General features: G+C 41.1%; 1 protein-coding gene across 1 annotated transcript in view; it reads left to right on the top strand.

Moving 5' to 3' along the window:
- Window positions 1-101: 101 nt before the first annotated feature.
- The window catches only part of arhgdia (Rho GDP dissociation inhibitor (GDI) alpha), a 62,458-nt gene continuing 37,998 nt past the window's right edge, over window positions 102-24,561 (top strand). Inside the window, exon 1 of the mRNA XM_068058451.1 lies at window positions 102-211. The gene's annotated coding sequence lies outside the window, so the exon portion shown is untranslated. The remainder of the gene's footprint in view (window positions 212-24,561) is intronic.

Raw genomic sequence — 24,561 nt, 5'->3', positions numbered from 1 at the left:
CGCCCCTGCCCCTCCCAGGCAGCGTCGGGTCCGAGGCACCGCCCCCTCCCAGGCAGCGTCGGGTCCGAGGCACCGCCCCCTCCCAGGCAGCGTCGGGTCCGAGGCACCGCCCCCTCCCAGGCAGTGTCGGGCAGTTGCGCTCATTTGGGTGTTGGTGGAGCACTGGTGTGAGGTGGAGATTCGTTTTCTAACGGTTGTTATATTGAGCACGGTAAGGAGAGGAAAGGGGAGGAACTCATTTTGGTGACAATATGTGGGGTTGGTCGCCGGAGGGTGAGGGTGGGGGTGGGGGTGGGAATGTGTTTGTGGAGATGCGGTGACCGTTAATAGTGTGTGTCCGGGGGCTCGTGCGGCCCTCGGCTGTTAGTTCCCGCAGCTCTGGAGCGCGCGAAGACTTACCCCCACCCGGAAACACACGGCGCCTTAACCCCCCCCCCCAGGAGACAGGGAGCGCGCGCGGACTTTTCCCCCACCTGGACTTGTCGCCACCCGGACGTGCGCGGCGTTCCCCCCCTCCCCCCCCCCGGGAGAACTGGCGCGCGCGGCCCTTTACCACCCCCCATCCTCGGAGCCCGGGAGCGCCCGGGAGCGCGCGGCACCCCCCTCCCCCCCCCCCCCCCCGGAGCGCGCGGCGCCTTGTTACCTCAATGAAATCTGCACCCCAGTAAAAAAAACAAGGATGGGGGGAATAAAATGATTTTAAATTCAGCTAAATGTCTGGGGATTGGGGAGGGAGCTTGGGGAATGAGCCTGAAAGATGACCTGCACGGTGTAGAGTTTTTCTGTAATGGAGATGAAGCAGGAATATGGCGGGTCACTTCCTGGTTTGCAGGAATTTTTTGAATAAAGGTGTGAAATGAGTAATTACCTTGGCGGCGTTCGGATTAGATAATAATTAGGACGGATACCAGTCCTCCGGGTATTATTAACTGTATTCTAATTAAACACCGATTCAATTAGCAATTCTTTTTAAAAAAAAAATCGAAGTGGCACGAATGTAGTTCAAATTAATTGTATTTTTTTTTTTGCTTTCTTTAACCTGCACTGGAAAGAAACCTCGTGTGTATCGCTGAGCCCATTTCCTGGCCGCCCTCACGGGTAGGGCGGTGTCTTGGCTGTTCAGCTGCGTAGCTTTTACAGTGACAAGGAAATGTGATATTGGCGATTTGCTGTCTCTAATTCATTTTTCCATCTCCCTCAATCGGAGCTCGGAAGTTACCTTTGCACAAGTTTCATCAATCGATCAACACGGAAGGGCAAAACAAACTTGCTTTTGTTGTACATTGGAGTAACGAGCACGAGCTTTGCCCCACTTTACAAATGCCGTATGGGGTATTATGGTTATTGAGCTCGTGTGTTAGTCTTTTTTCCTTTTACAGCTGCAGAGGGAAGCAGCTTGTAGCATACTGGGTAGCCGGCCATATTCGTGCATATTTTTGCTGTAACGATTTGCAAATAAGATTCAATTACAGGCGGATCCTGGGTTTATAGCGAGAAAGCAGCAGTATACATTTTGATATGTTTTACTTTTCCTCTTAACCTGCTCAAAACACTGCTTTGTAATCGGGGTATCTAGCTAGCAATGTAGTGATTCTCTTTCAGATCATAGTTCCATTTCTCCTCACCATTCATGTTTTGGTGGCTCCAAGTTGACTGAATAAGTTTTGGTATGTATTACCAGAAAGAGGCCATTCAACCCATCTTATCTGCTCTGCTGGCTTTGTCCAAACACCAAATTAATCCCTGCTGCCCTAATTTTTCAGCAAAGGCACTATATCATCTGCTTCAAATATTTATCAATCTTTTGCTTCAAAGATGCAATGGTCTCTGCATCAACACCTGCCTCTGGAAAAGTGTTTCATGATCCTCCAACTCTAAAGTTTGTCTTAATATCTCTTTTCCCATATTTCTAGGACAGTCTTACTGATCCCTTGTCACTCAATCCCCAACCAGTGGAAATTGTCTAATATAGGAGCAGATCTTGTGTAATGTGTGCTGTCTTGAAACAATAGTGCTGTTAACAATGTGAAGGGGGAGGTGAGAAACTGACAGGAAGTATGTGCTATGTGCCAAACTTTTAGCACATTCAATAAGTATGCTTTGAGCTTGCAGTTTGATATTACAGCCTTGGAAAGCAGTGGAATTCACAAATATTGGTAAACTTGGAGCTAATGTTTTAGCTCCCAATGTTGTATATTTTTTAACTAATAAACTTAAGTGATAAAATATGAACCATTTATTTTATGCCACTACTCCTAAATTGGATGGGTATAACCAGAAAATGGTGACAGTGACTTAACCTGGTGCTGTTAGAAATATGATGGATTGTGAAAGCACTTGGTGAGTTTAACCTATTTGAGGAGACCATGCTGTGTTATGATTGGTTTGCAAACTGGTAACAAACCAGGCCTAAATGTCTTTGCTAAATTTAACAGCCCTTTAAGATTCTATACTAATATTCATTAATACTCTTTAAATTAGTTGTTCACTTGCTGTATGGATGTACCAGCTTTACTCTGTCGCATGTTCAGTCAAAAGAAATTACTGAATTCTGGCTTTAACCAGGAAGGAATGGACCCCAATCAGTCCTTTAAACAGTCATCCACCTTAAGATGTTGGCAGGAATGATTTGTCTTCTACTTTAAAAAAAAAAAGTAGATCTTGCTGATGAATAGATAGCTATCTGATTACATTTAGAAATACAGAGCAGTTCAATCACTTGTACTTTTTAATGTATTTCTGTTCTGCAGTGTCACTGACAGTTCCACTTTTCTAACAGGCAGATGACCTGCTTCCTGCGTTTCATCACTGTTCTCAAACTTGCTGTTGAGAACTTTGTGGGGTTTTTTGCTCACAATTGAAAAGTGCTCAGTATCTGCACTACCTTCTGCACACCATTTTGCATAGCAGAGATTGGAAATATATTTGAATCATAATTACCAGCTGAGGTGTATTTTTGGAAGCTAAGGTCTGAATGAGGACTAACCATGATGTTTGTTCCTCATAAATGGATTTTGCCTGTAAATTTGCATGCTGAATTTTATCCATTTTCATACCTAAACCAGATCATATACTAGGCTTAATCTTCATGCATGTTCCATATTTTCTTGATTTTTCATCCTTGTCAGTATTATAAATGTACCAGTGCAGGTAATAAAGATAATTATGAATGGTTCTTAATACATAATTGGCATACCTCCACCTACTTGAGTAGTATTAGAATTAGAATTAGAATATTACAGCGCAGTACAGGCCCTTCGGCCCTCGATGTTGCGCCGATCATCTGACCTACACTATTCCATTTACATCCATATGTCTATCCAATGACCACTTAAATGCCCTTAAAGTTGGCGAGTCTACTACTGTTGCAGGCAGGGCGTTCCACGCCCCTACTACTCTCTGCGTAAAGAAACTACCTCTGACATCTGTCCTATATCTTTCACCCCTCAACTTAAAGCTATGTCCCCTCGTGTTTGCCATCCTCATCCGAGGAAAAAGACTCTCACTATCCACCCTATCTAACCCTCTGATTATCTTGTATGTCTCTATTAAGTCACCTCTCCTCCTCCTTCTCTCTAACGAAAACAACCCCAAGTCCCTCAGCCTTTCCTCGTAAGACCTTCCTTCCATACCAGGCAACATCCTAGTAAATCTCCTCTGCACCCTTTCCAAAGCTTCGACATCCTTCCTATAATGCGGTGACCAGAACTGCACGCAATACTCCAGGTGCGGCCTCACCAGAGTTTTGTACAGCTGCATCATGACCCCGTGGCTCTGAAACTCGATCCCCCTACTAATAAAGGCTAACACACCATATGCCTTCTTAACAGCCCTATTAACCTGGGTAGCAACTTTCAGGGATTTATGTACCTGGATACCAAGATCTCTCTGCTCATCTACACTACCAAGAATCTTCCCATTAGCCCAGTACTCTGCATTGCTGTTACTCCTTCCAAAGTGAATCACCTCACACTTCTCCACATTAAACTCCATTTGCCATCTCTCAGCCCAGCTCTGCAGCCTATCTATGTCCCTCTGTACCCTACAACACCCTTCGACACTATCCACAACTCCACCGACCTTCGTGTCATCCGCAAATTTACTAACCCACCCTTCTACACCCTCATCCAGGTCGTTTATAAAAATGACAAACAGCAGTGGCCCCAAAACAGAACCTTGCGGTACACCACTAGTAACTAAACTCCAGGATGAACATTTGCCATCAACCACCACCCTCTGTCTTCTTTCAGCTAGCCAATTTCTGATCCAAAGCTCTAAATCACCTTCAACCCCATACTTGCGTATTTTCTGCAATAGCCTACCGTGGGGAACCTTATCAAACGCCTTACTGAAATCCATATACACCACATCCACGGCTTTACCCTCATCCACCTGTTTGGTCACCTTCTCGAAAAACTCAATAAGGTTTGTGAGGCACGACCTACCTTTCACAAAACCGTGCTGACTATCGCAAATGAACTTATTCTTTTCAAGATGATTATAAATCCTGTCTCTTATAACCTTTTCCAACATTTTACCCACAACCGAAGTAAGGCTCACAGGTCTATAATTACCAGGGCTGTCTCTACTCCCCTTCTTGAACAAGGGGACAACATTTGCTATCCTCCAGTCCTCCGGCACTACTCCTGTCGACAATGACGACTTGAAGATCAACAACAACGGCTCTGCAATCTCCTCCCTGGCTTCCCAGAGAATCCTAGGATAAATCCCATCTGGCCCAGGGGACTTATCTATTTTCACTCTTTCCAAAATTGCTAACACCTCCTCCTTGTGAATCTCAATCCCATCTAGCCTAGTAGCCTGAATCTCAGTATTCTCCTCGGCAACATTTTCTTTCTCTACTGTAAATACTGACGAAAAATATTCATTTAACGCTTCCCCTATCTCCTCTGATTCCGCACACAACTTCCCACTACTATCCTTGATTGGCCCTGTTCTAGTAGTCTTTGTCTTTACCGGTCTCTTCAGAAGGCAAGGCTCTAATTTAAAATTGTTTTCAGGTGATGCTATAGAGCATTGCTCAATTACGTAGACCCTAATTTTGAAGCATTGTATATTAATGAAGGTGCAAAATAATGGTGATGTAATGATACACCGATTACAATTAAATTGTAATCTGTCTCTCAAACATGGTAAGTTGTGAACCAGATTGGACTGGTATAGGCTCCAAAAGCACAATGCAAAAAATGAAATGCTCAGGATGATGCGGGCTGCAATATTCTGATGTACGATTCTGTGGCAGTTACTTTACATTCTATTTTTATTAATGAATTATTAGCCTAAAATTCTGTTATCAGAACTAGTGGGTGAATAATTAATGTGTTAAAATAGTAGGCAAAGGAATATCATTTGAATGTAATAATTTGTTATCGCTAATTTCTGGGCTTGAAACAATATAACCGAACAACTGAAACAAATGTTAATTTTTAATTTCCAATATTCATTGAAGTGTTATGTTAAGCTCTTATGAAGCAGTAAACATAAAGTTGTATATTTCTGAAAAGTCTGTTCCAGGATGGTGGAAAAAGCATCAAATATAGTCAAATCAAAATGTTCTGGTGAGAGGTTGGAGGCCTCTACTACCCTAGAAAAAAAGTTATACAAATATTCTATACAGTATACCCACCGCTAAAATCGACACGATACCATTCATAACCTTTGTACGGCTCAGTAATTATGCTTTGTAACACTATATTGTATTACATTACCATGGGGTGGTAACATTTTAACAGACATGCTTCAGAAACCAAATATTCTGGTACTGAAGGTATTGAGTAAAACTTCTTGTGTTAACATTTCAGTGCTGTTATATTAATACTGAGATGAACCTGCGGAGTACTACAATATACATCAGCTAAGGTCGTATATGACCAGGAGCTAGATGTAGTAAAAGGCAGATGGAATTAAATCAATGTTTAAATTATGTACATCATTTAAGTTGATAGGTGCGAAGTCAGGAGTATCTGTTGTAGCAGTTCTAAACCTGAGACGGTTACTGTAGGATACTGAAATTGAAATGTTTTGAAGGTGATGACTGATGCATGCCCATAGTGTCTAACCTAACAATGCAATACAATGTTTGGTTAGATGGACCAGCGGTTGGAGTGCAACATTGCTGGTCATCTTGGTTTGGATACAGAGGAAGCATTTTGCCTGCATTTCATAAATTTCTTAGAGGGAATTCTCTTCCCCAAGAGAGCAGTGGATGCTGGGTCATTGAATATATTCAAGACTAAGTTAGATATTGATCTACAAGGGAGTGGAGGGTTATGGGGGGGACAGGCAGGAAAATGGAGTTAAGGCCACAATCAGATATCAGCCATGATCTTCTTGAATGGCGGAGCAGGCTTGAGGGGCCAAATAGCCTACTGCTGTTATTTCTGATGATCTGATATGCTATTTTAATAATATCTGGGTATGAAGTGTTTTTCTAGTTTTTGTTTGGATCAATCTGTCAAACTTAAGTCAGCTTTTAACTTTTTTTACTGTTGACTGTAGTGTAGCATTCCCTAATGTGCTTTCATTATTCAAGTTAATTTTTACATTGGCAGTTTTGTAGGGGGTTGGTCCTGTTGTCTTAAATGGAAAATCACAGAATCATAGAAAGATTAGGACACAGAAAGAGGCCACTTGGCCCATTGTGTCTGCGCCAGCTGAAAAATGAGCCACCCATCCTAATCCCACCTTCCAGCATTTGGTCCGCAGTCTTGCGGGTTATGGCACTTGAGGTGCATGTCCAGATACCTTTTAAATGAGTTGAGAGTTTCATTCCCTACTTTCAGGCAATGAGTTCCAGACCCTGACAACCCTCTGGGTGAAAAAATATTTCCTCATCTTCCCTCTAATCTTTCTACCAATCACTTGAAATCTATGCCCCCTAGTCACTGACCCTTCTGCTAAGATAAATAGGCCCTTCACATCCACTCTATCCAGGTCCCTCAATTTTGTATATTTCAATCAAATCTCCCCTCAGCCTCCTGAACAACCCCAGCCTATCCAATCTTCCCTTATAGCTGCATTTTTCCAGTCCTGGCAACATCTTTGTAAATTTCCTCTACCCTCTCTAGTGCAATTACATCCTTTCTGGAATGAGGTGACCAAAACTGCACACAGTACTCAAGTTGTGGCCTAATTAATGATTTATACAGTTCCAGCAGAACCTCCCTGCTCTTAAATTCTATATGTCGGCTGATAAAGGTAAGGATTCCATATGTCGTCTTAACTACCTTGTTGACCTGTCCTGCTACCTTCAGGGATCTGTGGACATTCGCTCCAAGATCCCTCACTTGCTCTACACCCCTCAGTATTCTCTCATTAATCATGTATTCCTTTGCCTTGTTTGACCTCCCTAAATGCATCACCTCACTTCTCCGGGTTGAATTCCGTTTGCTACTTTTCTGCTCACTTGACCAGTCCATCGATATCTTCCTGCAGTCTACAACTATTCTCGCTATCAACCACACGGCCAATTTTTGTGTTGTCTGCAAACTTCTTGATCATGCCTTGTACATTTATGTCCAAATTATTAATATATACCACAAAAGCAGGGCACCTAGTACCCTGCAGAACACAGCCTTCCAGTCGCAAAAACACCCGTCAACAATTACCTTTTGTTTCGTGCCACTGAGTCAATTTTATATCCAGCTTGCTACATTTCCCTGAATCCCATGGGATTTGTTTTAACCAGGCTGCCATGTGGGACCTTGTCAAAAGCCTTGCTAAAATCCATGTAGATCACATCAACTGCACTACCCTCATCAATCCTCCTTTTTACTTCAAAAAAATTCGATTGTTAGTCAGACACGATCTTCCCTTAATAAATCCATGCTGACCATCCTTGGTTAATCCGTGCTCTTCTAAGTGACTGTCTCCTAGAATTGATTCCAACAATTTGCCCACTACTGAGGTTAGACTGACTGGCTTGTAATTATTCCGTCTAACCCTCATTCCCTTTGTTTAAAAAGATAAAACGTTAGCAGTCCTCCAATCCTCCGGCACCACACCTGTATCCAGTGAGGACTGGAAAATGATGGACAGATCCTCCGCTATTTCCTCCCTAGCTTCTTTTAACAGCCTGGGGTACATTTCATTTGGCCCTGGTGATTTCAAGGATGCTAATCCCATTAATACTTCCTCTCTCCCTATATTTATTACATCCAATGCTTCATAACCCTCTTCCTTAACTACAATATCTGATTCGTCCCCCAATTTTGTGAAGCCAGTCGCAAAGTATTCATGAAGAACCATACCAACATCTTCAGCCCCTACACAGAGGTTACTTTTATGTTTTTTTATGGGCCCAGCTCTTTCCTTAGTTATCCTCCTACTCTTAATGGATTGATAAAACATCTTTGGGTTCACCTTGATTTTGTTTGCCAATATATTTTCATGCCCTTTCTTTGCTTTCCCAATTTCCTTTTTGATTTCATCCCTCCACTTTCTATATTCCTCTCCGCTTTCTGTAGTATTGAGTTCTCTGGTGTTGGACATCAGCTTTCCTTTTCTGCCTTATTTTACCCTGTAGGCTTCTTGATATCCATGGGGCTCTAGATTTGGCCATCCCACTCTTTTTCCCTTGTGGGAACATGTTTACTCTGAACCCCTTGAATCTCCCTTTTGAATGCCTCCCACTGCTCTGATACTGATTTACCTTCAAGTAGCTGTTTCCTGTGTCCACTTTTGCTCAATTAGTCCTCATTAGTAAAATTGGCCTTGCCCCAATTGAGAACTCTAGCTCTTGTTCTATCCTCATCCTTTTCCATAATTGTTAAAACTGACTGAACTATGATAACTACCACCAAAATGCTCCTACTGCCACTCCTTGCACCTGCCCAGCTTCATTTCCTAAACCAGTCCAAAACTCTGATCTCTCGTTGGACTTGCTACATACTAGCCAAAAATGTTTTCCTGAATGCATCTCAGTAATTCTGCTCTTACAATTCCTTTCACACACAAACTATCCCAGTTAATATTGGGGTAGTTAAAATCCCCTACTGTTACTGCCCTATTTTTGTACTTCTCAGAGATTTGCCTACATATTTGCTTTTCTATCTTCTGACTGTTTGGGGGTCTTATAGTACAGTCCCAGTAGTGTGATTGTCAAGGAAGATATTTGTAATCATGTAAATGATCCAATGTGTTCCTTAGACATTAAACTAACAAGGCTTTGAGCCTGTGAATAAACTTAATGTGGTTCTTACTTTGTAACCATGTCATTTCTCAATGCAAGTATAAGACTAATATACATATAGTAGTGAATAAATGAGCACAATGATGAGTTAATCGGTTTAAAAACAGAGCCCATTGGAAGTCCAAGTTTAGTGTTTTTTTCCTATTTTTTGTGTTCTAAATTATATTAAATGTTAGAATCTGGAACTTGTTTTTTTTTTAAAACACTTCTGCATTGTCCAGTATCTGAATACATAGGATGAGTTGGGTACAGAAACATCTTGTTGCTTGTCTGCATCAAAGCCAGCGACATTTACTTTTGTGACATCGCAGGGGAGTACTAATATATTGGAATTGCTTGTCATAATTGTAATTCAAACATCCTGTAATGAATAGAGGCAATATTCATATACACCAGTTGGAACACCTTTTGAACTGAAGCCAATTCCATCAGAACCACCATTTCTTTTGTTTATTTTTCATTTTTAACTTTTAAATCCCTTTCATCAGTTTTATAATCTTTGCCTTTTAGATTTACGTTGCTTTACTCTTGACAGATTTTCCCTTGTCAATTTTCATCTTTTACCTCAATTTCATATCAACTGTTGGATTTTTTTTGTGCAAATTTTGGTCTCCCTGCCCCTTCATTTTATGGTTATGAATTCAACAGGACAAGTGGGGAGAAAGAGTTGAAACCTATGGGAAGATGTGGTTCAGAGTGTGGATCAGGCGGCAGGAATTTACAGAAATTGGGACTGACTCTCCACCACTTATGTACAATTTGGAGAAATGGAAGCTATTTCAATTTAGAGATACAGCACTGAGTCTGTGCTGACAATTAACCACCCATTTATACTAATCCTTCACTAATCCCATATTCCTACCACATCCTCACCTGTCCCTATATTCCCCTACCACCTACCTATACAAGTGGCAATTTATAATGGCCAATTCACCTATCAACCTGCAAGTCTTTGGCTTGTGGGGGGAAACCAGAGCACCCGGAGGAAACCCACGCAGACACAGGGAGAACTTGCAAACTCCACACAGGCAATACCCAGAATTGAACCCGGGTCGCTGGAGCTGTGAGGCTGCGGTGCTAGCCACTGTGCCGCCCTATTCTTGGGCATTGATGGAAGAGACAGGTGGAGAAACAGCTTGAACCTGGAAGGGCTACCAGCTTGGACACTTGAGGGGTTTGTATGACAAACTGCTGGGTTTCGCATGCCTATCTCCATGTTTTGTAGCTTTTCAGCAAATGCTTCGGAGCTGTCTTAAAAGTAATATACAGTAGTACTCTATGGTGGTTTTATTGTATCTGCCAATCTTTTTTGTGATCAAATGAAATATATCAGTTTCCTGGGAAGGTCTATAATAAATGGAATTCTGTAATGAATTTTATATTGTGACATTTCTATTGGAATTATGAGCCTGCAATTCACTCTCTTCCTTTTTCTCCTTTTCACCTGCCTGGGCGGCGCAGTGGTTAGCACCATAGCCTCACAGCTCCAGCGACCCGGGTTCAATTCTGGGTACTGCCTGTGTGGAGTTTGCAAGTTCTCCCTTTGTCTGCGTGGGTTTCCTCCGGGTGCTCCACTTTCCTCTCGCATGCCAAAGACTTGCAGGTTGATAGGTAAATTGGCCATTATAAATTGCCCCTAGTATAGGTAGGTGGTAGGGAAATTTAGGGACAGGGGGGGATGTGGTAGGGATATGGGATTAGTATAAATGGGTGGTTGATGGTCGGCACAGACTCAGTGGGCCGAAGGGCCTGTTTCAGTGCTGTATCTCCTAAACTAAACTTCTCCTAGATTGCAACCTTGTCTCCCAGTTGAGATTAGGTAGTTGTAGCTATTTTCATGCTAAAGAGGAAAAGGTTGTGATCACCTTTTTATAATCTGATTCTGAAAATATTATATTTTGCCTTGATTAATCTGCAGTTCTTAAAAGATAAATGGGCATGGTTTTAGAGTTCTGATTCCATGGCATTTCAGGTGAACAATTAGAACTACTGTATCTTTGCTAATTAGCTGTCTTCCTGTTGATTGTAATACCAACTGAGGGTTATGATGACTTTTTAGTGCAATCGTGCATTCCTTGACTCCTGATTTGTTCTAAGGTGGCCAGTTTTTGGTTTCAAGTTTTAAATTTTAAGTGGCATTGTTGGTGACTCTGAATATAATGAATTTCACAACCTTAACCCAGAAGAAGTGCTGCATGGACTTCTCCCATTGTAGGGTGCAAATAATGCCAGCTGGGGACAATTGCTGTGATTCACGAACACAATTAACAACCAGTTACATAATGAACATCTCAAGGGCAGAGTCAATAACATAATTGATTCAATTAAAATAAACTCTCTTTTATAAATGTGTCCAATAATCCCCCAAGGTGATAAGTAAGTTAGCAGAACAGAAAGCAACCACCCCATCTTGTTTGCACATTTCATGATCGAGAGGCTGTAGACTGTCCATGGCAAATACGTTGCTTTCATCACAGTTGCCACGGCAGCATGAGTTATTGTCAAGAAACTTTTGTTAGAAAGTAAATTGGGCAATAATAGGGATTTATTATGCTTCAATATAATGTTTTAAAACATTAAAGAACAATGAATTAATTTTAAACAATTCTATATCGCTCCTGAAGTTTTAAGATGCACTCAGCCATTAATGAGAAGTTCCTGCTTGGGTATGCTTATCAGCATTGATCAAATTAGTCAAATGGGAACATGTCTGTGTTTGGCACAAAGAATGTTTAACCTTTAAAAGATTTATACATAAGCAGGTGATGCAACTTGTGAAGTAGTCTGAAACTCCAAAGTCCGGGCACCAAATTTCATTTAAACATGATTTGACTTTAATACATTCAAAAAATGCTCAAAAACTCTTGTAATTATTTTTCTCATAAGTTGCAGTCAGATTTGTTCCTAATATTTGATGTCAAAAGATGACAACCTACTTAAAGTCTCCAGTATGCACTTCAGATTGTCACTACAGAAAATCAACTTTAGAAAACCACTTTCTCCTCCTCCTCCCAAGGGTCCTAGACGTCGCAACTCATGTTCCCAGAAACAGGCAAGCTTTTGCCAATTCTTGTCCTCACTGCGATAAAAGGTACTGAAACCAGTGGATTGGCATCTTTAGATCTTTATCTTTGAAAGGTTGCATTTTTTCCCAAAATAAAGGTAAATATTGGTATATTTAAATATCGCTTGGTTTACTGAGTATGAAAGTAGAGAGAAGTATCTTGGGGTGAGGAAGGCATCCTCTAGAATGGTGGTGGGATAGTATTTTCAGGATAATTATGGTTGAGAATGAATTGCATGGATTCACCTTTAGATTGAGAGCTATTTTACACCTCAGTTGAACCCTAGGTTGCTGTTTAGAACTGAGCTGCGCAGATTACATGTCTGCTAGTGCTCTGCCCTCTATGAATTTGTCACCTTAAGCTAAGTCTAATGTTGAGTCTGTATCTTTTTTTAGTTATGAGACTTTAATTTTACTTGTGTCTTATTGTTGGGATGTGTTTACAGAAGCCATTTTAAAAAGATAACCTCAGCCCATTGTTATTGTTATGGACAGGAAGATGCATTCAAAGTGATAACCAAATGTGTCGCACAACTATGCTGTATTTCTGAACCCTCAGGTACATTGGTGCCCACCTGTTTTCACCTGAATAAATCTCTTTTCCCCATTGCTATATTAATTGACTATTAAATAGTCAAGTGCAGTATGATTTTTGTTTTTGTAAAGTTTGCACAGGAACAATGACCTGAATGATGCAGCACAGAAGGAAGCCATTCTAGTGTGGAAGAAGCTGCTTTGAAATGGATTGAATTGTGGCTATAGTCAGTGGTGTATCATTTATAACAGCAACCTTTGGATGGCTGCTTAATAGGGAAACCAAAGTCTTGCAATTTCATTTTGGCACTATAGTCTGAGTACTACCCATCCCTCTCTGGTCACCTAATTCTAAATGAAATAGAAATGGTCCTCTTGGTAGCTGATTAGGTTTATGCTGTGAATTGTGGGGCTATGCAAGGAAAATGGCTAGACTGCTGATAATCATCTGGTGACTCCTAATTGGAACACCAGTTGCATGAGGATATGATTGCATACAGCCTCCAGTGGTTCAGTATCTTGAGGTAGTTGGTCCCTGGGGAACTATACATCAACAAGGAGTTGGTACCCTGAGGAGAAGGGAGAAAATTGTGCCAGTGAAGGGAAGTACTAGAAAATTGAACCCTAATGCATAACAACCAAAATTTACCTGCAACCCACCAGCATTCTGGATATAAAATGAGCCTTCCAGTAATGAAAATAAGCACCCTATTTAAATCAGCCCTGCCAGCAACCATATGGTCAGTATGCATAGGGAGTGGCCATTTGTATGTGATTTTGCTTAGCAGTTGTCACTAAGCCAGTTCTGACAAAGTTTTACTTTTGTAGTACACAGTACTGTTTTTCAAGAATAAATTCTCATCTTCCCTCACAGGCATTAACAGTTCAGCCTGTGTTTTTCTAAATAAACCAGTCTCCAACATTTATACTGTTTTTTTTCTTGAAGCGCTGCTTCTATCAGGACCAGACTCCCCTTATCTAAAATGAATATTTGTATGGTTGAAGAGGATAAAATTAGTTCTATCTATTTAATTTGCTGTGAGCGTGCTCTATACAGTGTATGTCTAATCCTTGAATTATTTTGGAAGTATATGAAGTCCAAGGGCGTAGATACCCTAGTCTGGTAAATGGAGCATTTACAGTTTTAGCTTGATTCACAGTTGCCATTTCAAGAGATTTTTATGGACCCATTAGTCCTTTTTACAAGCAGTGATTGGTTTGATGAGTTCTAATCCAGTAGTTTGGCCTGTGAAGACACCTTTTCTGCCCTATCAAATGTTTGCTTTGCTAATTGAATCTTGGTATACCATGCAGTTTCATAGTTATATACACTTAGGAACTTGCCCTTAATACATTTACATCATGCATAAAACTCTTCAGTAATGATGAAATTGTTAATCACTAGTGTCATACTAAAATAAATACAGTTAATTGTTTCCATGACCCCCAGAATGCCAAAGATTGGGTCGTGTGTTCTACGTGCTTTGTCCATCACACTTCTCAGGTTTTATCTTTTACAAGAACATTTTTCCAATGTCTTAAATAGGAAGTGGCAGTAAAACAATTAAAAGCAGTTACTGTATGGTGTAAGTGCCCTCTTTAGAAGTCTGCAGAAGAAACTGGGCTAGAAATGGGCACTGACAAGTCTGCAGTCAGGAATAGACATGCCATTTTAATCAGTTGTGCCGTGCAAGTGTAGCAAAGCCAATCACAGAAATGGATGCAAGAGACGTGATAGCATTTCCACATGTGCACAGGCAAGAATTTGAAAACCTGATCATGCTTCCATTGCTAGAATAGCTTGGAGCTAGTAAGGAAATTTAGAACTGTTCACATTGAAGGGCAAACACCCTGAACAATCTGGCTAACAGTGGAATTTGGAACAAAGTGTAAAAACATTCTTTCTCTGTAAGCAGGGATAGATTACAATAGCAATGTACATTACTACTGTTGTGGTTTTTTCTTTTTAAAAGTTCATACTGTTGAAATTAGATTATTGACGAGACAAGTTAAGATGATACTGTACGTTGTAAATGGATACAAATGACAGGGCAGTAAAGCAAAATTGGGGTTTAGCCAATCATGAAACTTGAGTTAATGAATGTGAACTTTTCAATTGAATTACTGCTTTATAATTTACTTAGATATTTATACTGTGTGGTCACAGTGGTAGGGTACAGCACATAGAACCATGGAAAAGTTATGGCACAGAGGAGGCCGTTCAGCCCATCGTGTCTGCACCAGCTGAATAAACTAGCCACCCAAATCTAATTCCACCTTCCAGCACCTGGTCCGTAACCTTGAAGGTTACAGCACTTCAGGTGCATGTCCAGGTATCTTTTAAATGAGTTGAGGGTTTCTGCCTCCGCCACTGATTTGGGCAGTGAATTCCAGACGCCTACCACCCTGTGGCTGAAAAAAAAATTCCCTCATGTCCCCTCTAATCCTTCTACCAATCACCTTAAATCTGCCCCCTGGTAATTGATCTCTCTGATAGGGGAAACAGGTTCTTCCTGTCTACTCTGTCTAGCCCCTCATAATTTTGTACACCTCAATTAAGTCACCTCTCAGCCTCCTCTGTTCTCAGGAAAACAACCCTAGCCTATCCAATCTTTCCTAATAGCTGCAGCTTTCAAGCCCTGGCAACATTCTTGTAAATCGCCTCTGTACTCTCTCCAGAGCAATTATGTCCTTCCTGTAATGTGGTGATCAGAACTGTACGCAATACTCCAGCTGTGGCCTAACTAGTGTTTTATACAGTTCCAGCATCACATCCCTGCTTTTGTATTCTACACCTTGGCGACCTTTCATCAGAACATGACCTGAAAAGTTAATTCTGCTTCTTTCTGCTCAGATGCTGCCAGACCTGCTGAGTATTTTCAGCACTTACTGTTATTATTTGATTTCCAGCATCCGCAGTATTTTGCTTTTATTTTACTAGTCACAAGCTGTTGGTTTACCTTCATAAATCTTAGAGAGAGAAAATACCTATAGAAATACTACAAATCAGTGGCACCTAGCAGTAGAAATAGACTTTCTAGTTCCAGGTGAAAATAGGCTATCCACACTGAGTTTGAGAGTGGTTGCTTCGCCTATGACTATAGAGTCATGCATCCTATAGTAGTGATGTACTGCCATTTGTGGTCATCTGCAGTGCTGCTTTGATTTTAAATATTTGTACTACATTCCAATGGAAAGAATTGGGAAAAACAAGATTGAGTATAAAACATGGAACTGGAAAGGGCCATTAGGCTTTTACCATGGACTACATACAATCTACCCTTTCATTAGACTCTTTAGGCCCACTGTTTAATCTTTTAAGGATGAAGTTCTGTATAAATACTTGCTGATCTCCATAGGTAATCAAGCAGAAACCTATAAGAATGGACTGGCTATTACAGGGTGAAGTGTCACCACTTGCCAACAAAATAAATGGTTTTCTAATTTTGCCTAATAACTGCCTCATCAGAAAAAGGTTGGTAGTCACCTAACAGCAAGCTGTAAGTGCTTTACCTACCATTGCAGGCTCCCATTTTGGGGGAATAGAATGAAAGCAAGACATGAACAGGACTCTGCATAGAGATAAGGGAATAGCATAAGTGTGCTGGGGTATCCAGGGATGGAGGCAAGGAACAGGTTGATGCTTGTGGTAGGGGTCTTGCATCGGAACACTGCTGAGAGGTTGCACCCTTGGTATCAACCTTTTTTTCTTTGACTCCTGGACAGGAGTCTACCCTTTGCCACTGGTTTCCTTTTCTTCTACCAATCCTCTTTTAGTTATTCAGAAACTCTCCTGTCTTTAATTTCTTCTTTATGCCTCCTTTTGTCTCATGCTAATATTTGTCATTTAACCATCTCCTGTTCCCTCCTAAACACTTTACAGTTCATTCTGTTTCCTTGTGTGTTTGGTTGATTTTTCACTTTCGCCTTGTGTTTTTAATGTCTTCCAGTTCTGAAGGGTTAATCTTACTGCGCTGTCTCTCGACCTCTCCGCAGAAGATGCCCAACCTGAGTATTTCTAGTTTTCTATTTTTGTTTGGGATGAGGGAATATTGTGCTGGGGTAGAATAATCCCACAGGAATGCTTTATATTGCTGAACAATGTGTCTGTTAGTATTGTTGCGTGCAGGACACAAAATGGGACATGAGCCAGTGCTCAGTGTGGTGGGTGGAATGGAGAAGTGCAGAGGAGAGCCGCTATTTTCCAGCTTATTCAGTAATGTGTTTTGTAAAATATATGTAATTTTTGTGGAAGTAATTTATTATTTCAAATTGCTGACTTTTGAATGATTTTTACATTCTGTTCAGCCATTAATGGAATGTTGGCAAAATTTGTGTTCAGGATTTTTATCTTTGAAACAAGTTTTTAAAAAAGGATGCCTTTGCTAGCAGATGCTGCTATGGTATTGTACATGACACTGTTTATTTCTGTATTTGCTTATTTATACTGTATTCTCTAGTTCCAAGACCGTGTAAATATATTTTTTTAACAAAGCAAAATGCCGCGGATGCTGGAAACACAGGAGATCAGTCACCATCTCTGGAGAGAGGCACAGGTAATGTTTCTGGTCAAAACTGACAACAGGTCATCAAGGAGAAGCGTTAATTCTGATCTGTTTTATGTCATTGTCTAAGTCTCTGGCAAATGTCAGCAGGCTATTTGTGGGAGCCATCACAATTGAACTTGTTCATGTCCACTTGATGTCACCAGACATTAACAAAAAGGGTCACAGAGCAGTGATGAGCAGAGTTCTTGGTTACTTCTCTTTCTCTCCTTCTCCACCCTTTCTCTGGCTTCAGCATCCACGCTACTCAAAGTGCTGCAGTAGACTCAGCTTATTCCAGGCCTCAAACCTGGGACTTTCCTGATCTTTATGGCTTATAAATATTTTTGAAAGTATTTGAGTACAGTAAGAAATCAAAAAGGTTGTTTAATTTTCTCCTTTTTCTGTTCACCAGCGCCATACACTATCACGCAAAAGGGCAGTAAAGTTGTAGTTCTTTAGGAAAGTTTGTGCAAGTGCCCTGATGCATAAATGTTCTGATTTTCCTCTCTCAGCTCAGGGAATAAAGAAAGCCAACGTAACGAGATGGAATGCGCACATGCCACCACTCTGTTGGTTTTCCAATGCACTGTTCCACTGAGGAACAATATAGCTAAAATTAAATTGTTGGTGGTAAGTGTCAGCTGCAGTTCAGTTGAAAGTACTCTTGCCTCTGAGTCACAAGGTCCCACTCCAGGACACACAATCACTCCAGTGTAGTACTGAGGGAGTGCTGCACTGTCGGAGATGCCATCTTTAGGATGAGACATTAAAATGAAGCCCCGTCTGTCCCCTCAGGTGGAAGTAAAAGATCCTACGGCATTATTTTGAAGAGCAGGAGAGTTATCCCTGGTGTCCTGGCCAATATTGATCTCTATCAAATTCACCAAAACATTGATCACACTGCCGTTTGTGGGAACTTGCTGTGAGCAAAGGGCTTCTGCATTGCTTACAATACAACAGTAACTGCACTTCATTGACTGCAAAGTGCTTTGGGACATCCTGAGGTGCTATATAAATGCAAGTCTGTTTTTTGTTAGTAATAACTTTTAAGATGTGCTGGCATTACAGAACTAATGAAATACAAAGAGGTTAGTAATGTTGCCTGCTGAGATAGCCATGAGCTTCAAATACCAATGATGCACTACCTTTCTTTGGCTTTGCGTTCAAGATTATGTAGGAAGTCTTGCTTTGCACTATAACAAATTATGGCCATTGGGGCAGTTTCCTCATATTTAAGGTTTTCATTTGAAGTATTTACCACTTGCAATTATCAAAGGAATGATAGAATTGTACACTAGAGCTATAAACACAGATTGAATTCAAATGAATGAGATTGAATTGTGATTCCCCAGTAGGAGGCTGGGATTTTTCTGTCCCTGCTCCCACCGCACCCCCTTATAAAATTACCCAATTAGAGTATTTCAAATACTCAAGTTCATTAAACCTAATAATGGAGAGATCCAGCTGCAATTTTTAGTAGACTAACTGAACAGAAGGTGCAGTTTGGGATAAAAAGCCAATATTAGTAAATGGTTGATAGCAAAAGCAATCATATGTTAGTCTTGTATAGTTTTTGAAAAACTTTTTCATTGTATTAATACAATGTAGGAAAGGCTGATTTTTTTTTTTTCCCCACCCCCTAGTGATCGTTCATAACAGACTACTGACTGAGTCTAAGACCCTCCTGGCCTGCATGGTTCAGTGCAGCAGCAATTGAACAGACAATCAACATTCAATACTTACACATGCATAATGACCAGTTATGCAAGGTGCTGTTGGTAGCCAATGGAACTCTACAGCAAGAAGTTAACACTTACAAGAGTGCAGGGACGAAAACTAGTAGAGAATGAAAAAACTAAAATAGTGTATCACATTTTGTCACAAAAGCAAAGAGGATATTAGTTTTTTATGTAGAAAATCCAACTTGCAGATGAATTTAAGTACTTTAAGGGCTTTAAGTACTGTTAGAGAGGAGAACCATGAGAGAGGCTTTTTAGCATTTGAGCATTAATTGTATATTTTGTGCTCTACCCAGCATTCAGCTGTAACATGCCAGTGAAATGGAATTATACTCTACATAGGCAGGTTTAATCAGATTTCCAGTACATAATTTTTTTGTAAATAATACACTTTTGAGTTGTATGTGTCTCTATTTCCTTTTTCTAATTGTAAGGTAACTGAAATTTTGCTATACTACCAGACTGAATTTGGACAAGTTGCAATACTGTGCCTGCTAGTAGTATATAGATGGATAACAGAGCAAACTAGCTTATATGTATGGTACAAAAGACCTGTTCCATGAGTTCCCTTAAAGTTAATAGTTCAGCTTTTTGAAAACCTGCATATGGTTTGGTAAGTAAATTGTACTATTGTGGAAATCCTCCTGTGAGTATGGAAGACAATTGGATTTTTGTTTTTGCGACATTGATGAGTAACGTAGTCATTGTGCAGCCGATGTGTATTTCAGCTTTATGAACAGTGTTCTGAGGAACTTCAGTTTAGTTGGTCGATACTTTTTGGGGGGCTGAATAGGTTATTGCAAAAAATGAAAGCTCATGGTGTAGGGGGTAACATATTGGCATGGATAGAAGATTGACTAGCTAATGGGAAACAGTAGGCATAAATGGGTCATTTTCTGGTTGGCAAGATGTAATGAGTGGTGTGCCAGAGGGATCTGTGCTGGGGCCTCAACCTTTTACAATTTATATAAATGACTTGGATGAAGGGACCAAAGGTATGGTTGCTAAATTTGCTGATGACACAAAGATAGGTAGGAAAGTAAGTTGTGAAGAGGGCATAAAGAGGCTACAAAGGGATATAGATAGCTTAAGTGAGTGGGCAAAGACCTGGCAAATGGAATATAATGTGGGAAAATATGAAATTGTCCATTTTGGCAGGAAGAATAAAAAAGAAGCATATTATCTAAATGGTGAGAGTTTGCAGAGCTCTGAGGTGCAGAGGGATCTGGGTGTCCTAGTGCATGAATCGCAAAAGGCTAGTATGCAGGTTCAACACGTAATTAGGAAAGCTAATAGAATATTATTTATCGCGAAGGGAATTGAATACAAAAGGTAGTGAGGTTATGCTTCAGTTATACAGGGTATTGGTGAGACCACATCTGGAGTACTGTGTACAGTATTGGTCTCCTTATTTAAGGAAGGATGTAAATGTGTTGGAAGCAGTACAGAGAAGGTTTACTAGACTAATATCTGGAATGGGCAGGCTATCTTGTGAGGAAAGATCAGACAGGCTAGGCTTGTATCCATTGGAATTTAGAAGAGTAAGAGGCAACTTGATTGAAACATAAGATCCTGAGGGGTCTTGACAGGGTGGATGTGGAAAGGATGTTTCCCCTTGTGGGATAATCTAGAACCGGGGTCACTGTTAGAAATTTTTTTTCCTCATCTGACTTAAATGGTGACCTAATTTTTTTTTTGAGGGTCGAGTCTTTGGAACTCCCTCAAAGGGCAGTGGAAGCAGAATCTTTGAATATGTTTATGGCAGTGGTCGGTAGATTCTTGATGAGCAAGGGGGTCAAAGGTTACCGGAGGTAGGGGCGAATGTGGAGTAATCAGTTCAGCCAGGAACTTATTGAATGGTGGAGCAGGCTCGAGGGGCTAAGTGGCCTACTGTTCCTAATTCGTATGTTTGTATGTAACATTTCCATTTGAGCCAGCCAGGAATTTATATATTTTGATTTTCTATTTACACAATCATAGATTTCCCCCTGTCCCCCACAGAGAAAAGCTAACAATTAGCTGAGTATATTTCAGTAATCTACAAGTATTTCCTACTTTTTATTTCCATATTGTCTATTACTGAAGTGCATGTGAAAGTGGATGTGGTGTTTTCAGATGTTCCTAAATTGAAACTGCAGTTCTGTGTACTTTTGACTAAATTGCAATGCGTCACTGGAGATTGGAAGGAAAAAGAAGTTGCTTTTCTCCTCACCCCACCCACTTCATTTGCTTTAGGATATTTGTAAGTCAAGTTTATTCAGCTTTCAATAATGTCACTTTGTAGTAGACTGAAGATAGGCCTTTGAATTCCTTCTGACAAATGCAAAAATCTAAACAATTTATTAATTTATATCATATATCTGCCTTTCCTCCCTTTGCATATTCCCTTAAAACTGTTTTGCATTGGATAACAGGAACAAATACGAAACCTATGACTGAGTTTGAAGCAAGCCCTCGTGAAAAGCAAGCTGGATTTTCTTCATAATAGCTAATATCCAATTTTTCTGTTGTGACAAAATGTGATACACTATATTAGTTTTTTCATTCTCTACTAGTTTTAACCATCCACTGCTGTAAGTGTTAACTTCTTGCTGTAGAGTTCCATGGCGGCACCTGGCATAACTGGCCATTATGCATGTGTAAGTATTGAATGTTGGTTATCTGTTCAGTTGCTGTTAAACTGAACCATGCAGGCCCGGAGGGTCTTAGACTCAGTCAGTAGTCTTATAAGCTAGATTTCAAGCAGTGAAACACAGTACAATTGGCTTTGTTGTATCTAGGCTGTATATTGCAGAGATGGCAGAAAAAATTGCCGTGCTTTCTGTTACTGATTTGGTGACTTTGCTGGAAAATCTGTGCATGGTTAAGTATTAGGTGAGGTAAAAATCCAGCCCTGGTGCCTCCGAGGGCTCACAGTTTAGATGTGCACTGAATGGACCGATCCTCGGATGAGATTCCGGAGGGTTTCCAGTGTGCAAATAACCATACCCAGCATCAGGAGAAGAGGAATAGGTAGCAATTTTGACAAGTAAAGAAAAATGTGGGTTTTTGTTGTGTGGGTGGGGAGAGGAGCGAACAAGTGGAATGAGTGAATATGGAAGACTATTTTCATGGTGATGAAGAGTCATTAATTTAAAATTATTAGAATGCAGAGGTTAGGAGAAATTTTTTGTAGATAGTTGTTGGAGCATGGAATGCTTTGCAACAGGGAGTGATCGAGGCAGAGACCATTGCATCTTTTTAAGGATAAATGTTTTAAGCAGAGAGAGATGCAATGCAATGTTATGGTGAGAGAATAGTTCAGTGGGATTTGTTTTGGATTGCTGTAGCATAGACCCAGTGAGGAAACAGTGGCCAAAATAGCCACTTTCTGAACAGTTGATGTATATGGTTCTATTGTCATGGAATTCTTCATGCCTCTGTTTTTTTTCATCAAAGAAAAATATTTTTGGGAGAGAAGCTGTTTTGTCCTGATTCATCATTTTGACAGCATGAGTGGTGTGAAACAGGGCTGTGTTCTCGCACCCACACTTTTTGGGATTTTCTTCTCCCTGCTGCTTTCACATGCGTTCAAATCCTCTGAAGAAGGAATTTTCCTCCACACAAGATCAGGGGGCAGGTTGTTCAACCTTGCCCGTCTAAGAGCGAAGTCCAAAGTACGGAAAGTCCTCATCAGAGAACTCCTCTTTGCTGACGATGCTGCTTTAACATCTCATACTGAAGAATGCCTGCAGAGTCTCATCGACAGGTTTGCGTCTGCCTGCAATGAATTTGGCCTAACCATCAGCCTCAAGAAAATGAACATCATGGGGCAGGATGTCAGAAATGCTCCATCCATCAATATTGGCGACCACGCTCTGGAAGTGGTTCAAGAGTTCACCTACCTAGGCTCAACTATCACCAGTAACCTGTCTCTAGATGCAGAAATCAACAAGCGCATGGGTAAGGCTTCCACTGCTATGTCCAGACTGGCCAAGAGAGTGTGGGAAAATGGCGCACTGACACGGAACACAAAAGTCCGAGTGTATCAGGCCTGTGTCCTCAGTACCTTGCTCTACGGCAGCGAGGCCTGGACAACGTATGCCAGCCAAGAGCGACGTCTCAATTCATTCCATCTTCGCTGCCTTCGGAGAATACTTGGCATCAGGTGGCAGGACTATATCTCCAACACAGAAGTCCTTGAAGCGGCCAACATCCCCAGCTTATACACACTACTGAGTCAGCGGCGCTTGAGATGGCTTGGCCATGTGAGCCGCATGGAAGATGGCAGGATCCCCAAAGACACATTGTACAGCGAGCTCGCCACTGGTATCAGACCCACCGGCCGTCCATGTCTCCGTTATAAAGACGTCTGCAAACGCGACATGAAATCGTGTGACATTGATCACAAGTCGTGGGAGTCAGTTGCCAGCATTCGCCAGAGCTGGCGGGCAGCCATAAAGACAGGGCTAAATTGTGGCGAGTCGAAGAGACTTAGTAGTTGGCAGGAAAAAAGACAGAGGCGCAAGGGGAGAGCCAACTGTGCAACAGCCCCAACAAACAAATTTCTCTGCAGCACCTGTGGAAGAGCCTGTCACTCCAGAATTGGCCTTTATAGCCACTCCAGGCGCTGCTTCACAAACCACTGACCACCTCCAGGCGCGTATCCATTGTCTCTCGAGATAAGGAGGCCCAAAAGAAACTGAAATGTCACCCCTCTTGCCAAATTACAATGTACAGGGACAGCCACGTGTCACAAACTGCTCTCATTCCACTTGCCTCATTGGGTGAATAAAGCACTGAAAACTGGACATGGTAGAATATGACTATAAATTGGAGAGTGGAGATTTTCCTTTTTTAGAATGTGTTTTAATAAGCTTTGAAGCTGCAGACTTTCTGGTTGGCTAGCCAAGTATGAACACAGGTCTTTTTATAGTTTTCTTTTTCCCTCTACCAGGAAAGACTGCTCTGCTTCAGTTTTTAGCTGTGTCTGGGCAGAATTTAATACCCTGTTGTGCTAGAACCTATAAATTGAAGTGTTCTCTTTCCTCTCCACCTGTGTGCCTAGTAATCATATACCCTTTTCCTGGCTACCAGTCAGCATTTTAGCTGCTGGGTACACTGGAGCAGCGTTGACTAACGCTAATTTTTCATCTGCATGAACTCTACCCTGACCTTCCATTTTTCTGCTTTTCTGAGGCACCTTTGCTGATAGTTGTGGGGGGGGTGGGGGGTGGGGTCGGTGGTGGACGCAGGTACTGGGGTTGCATGGAGAGGTTACCATTTGGTGAATTATGGAAGACAAAACTCATTCTAGCACTTTAGCACCATACAGGTGGGTGTTTTTATAAAAAAAAATAGGCTTTGATTTGATTAACTGTTAAATTCATTGTAGTCACCCTTGGAAGGAAAGCAGTATATCTGTTTTTTAGCTATTGAAAGCTGTCATCAGAAGCTTTAGCCTAACTGTATATAGCTTTGTCCATC

This window comes from Heterodontus francisci, chromosome 26 (genome assembly GCF_036365525.1).
Source record: "Heterodontus francisci isolate sHetFra1 chromosome 26, sHetFra1.hap1, whole genome shotgun sequence".
NCBI classification, from domain to species: domain Eukaryota; kingdom Metazoa; phylum Chordata; class Chondrichthyes; order Heterodontiformes; family Heterodontidae; genus Heterodontus; species Heterodontus francisci.
The sequence above is the reverse complement of the archived record's forward strand: the minus strand, read 5'-3'. Positions and strand labels throughout refer to the sequence as shown.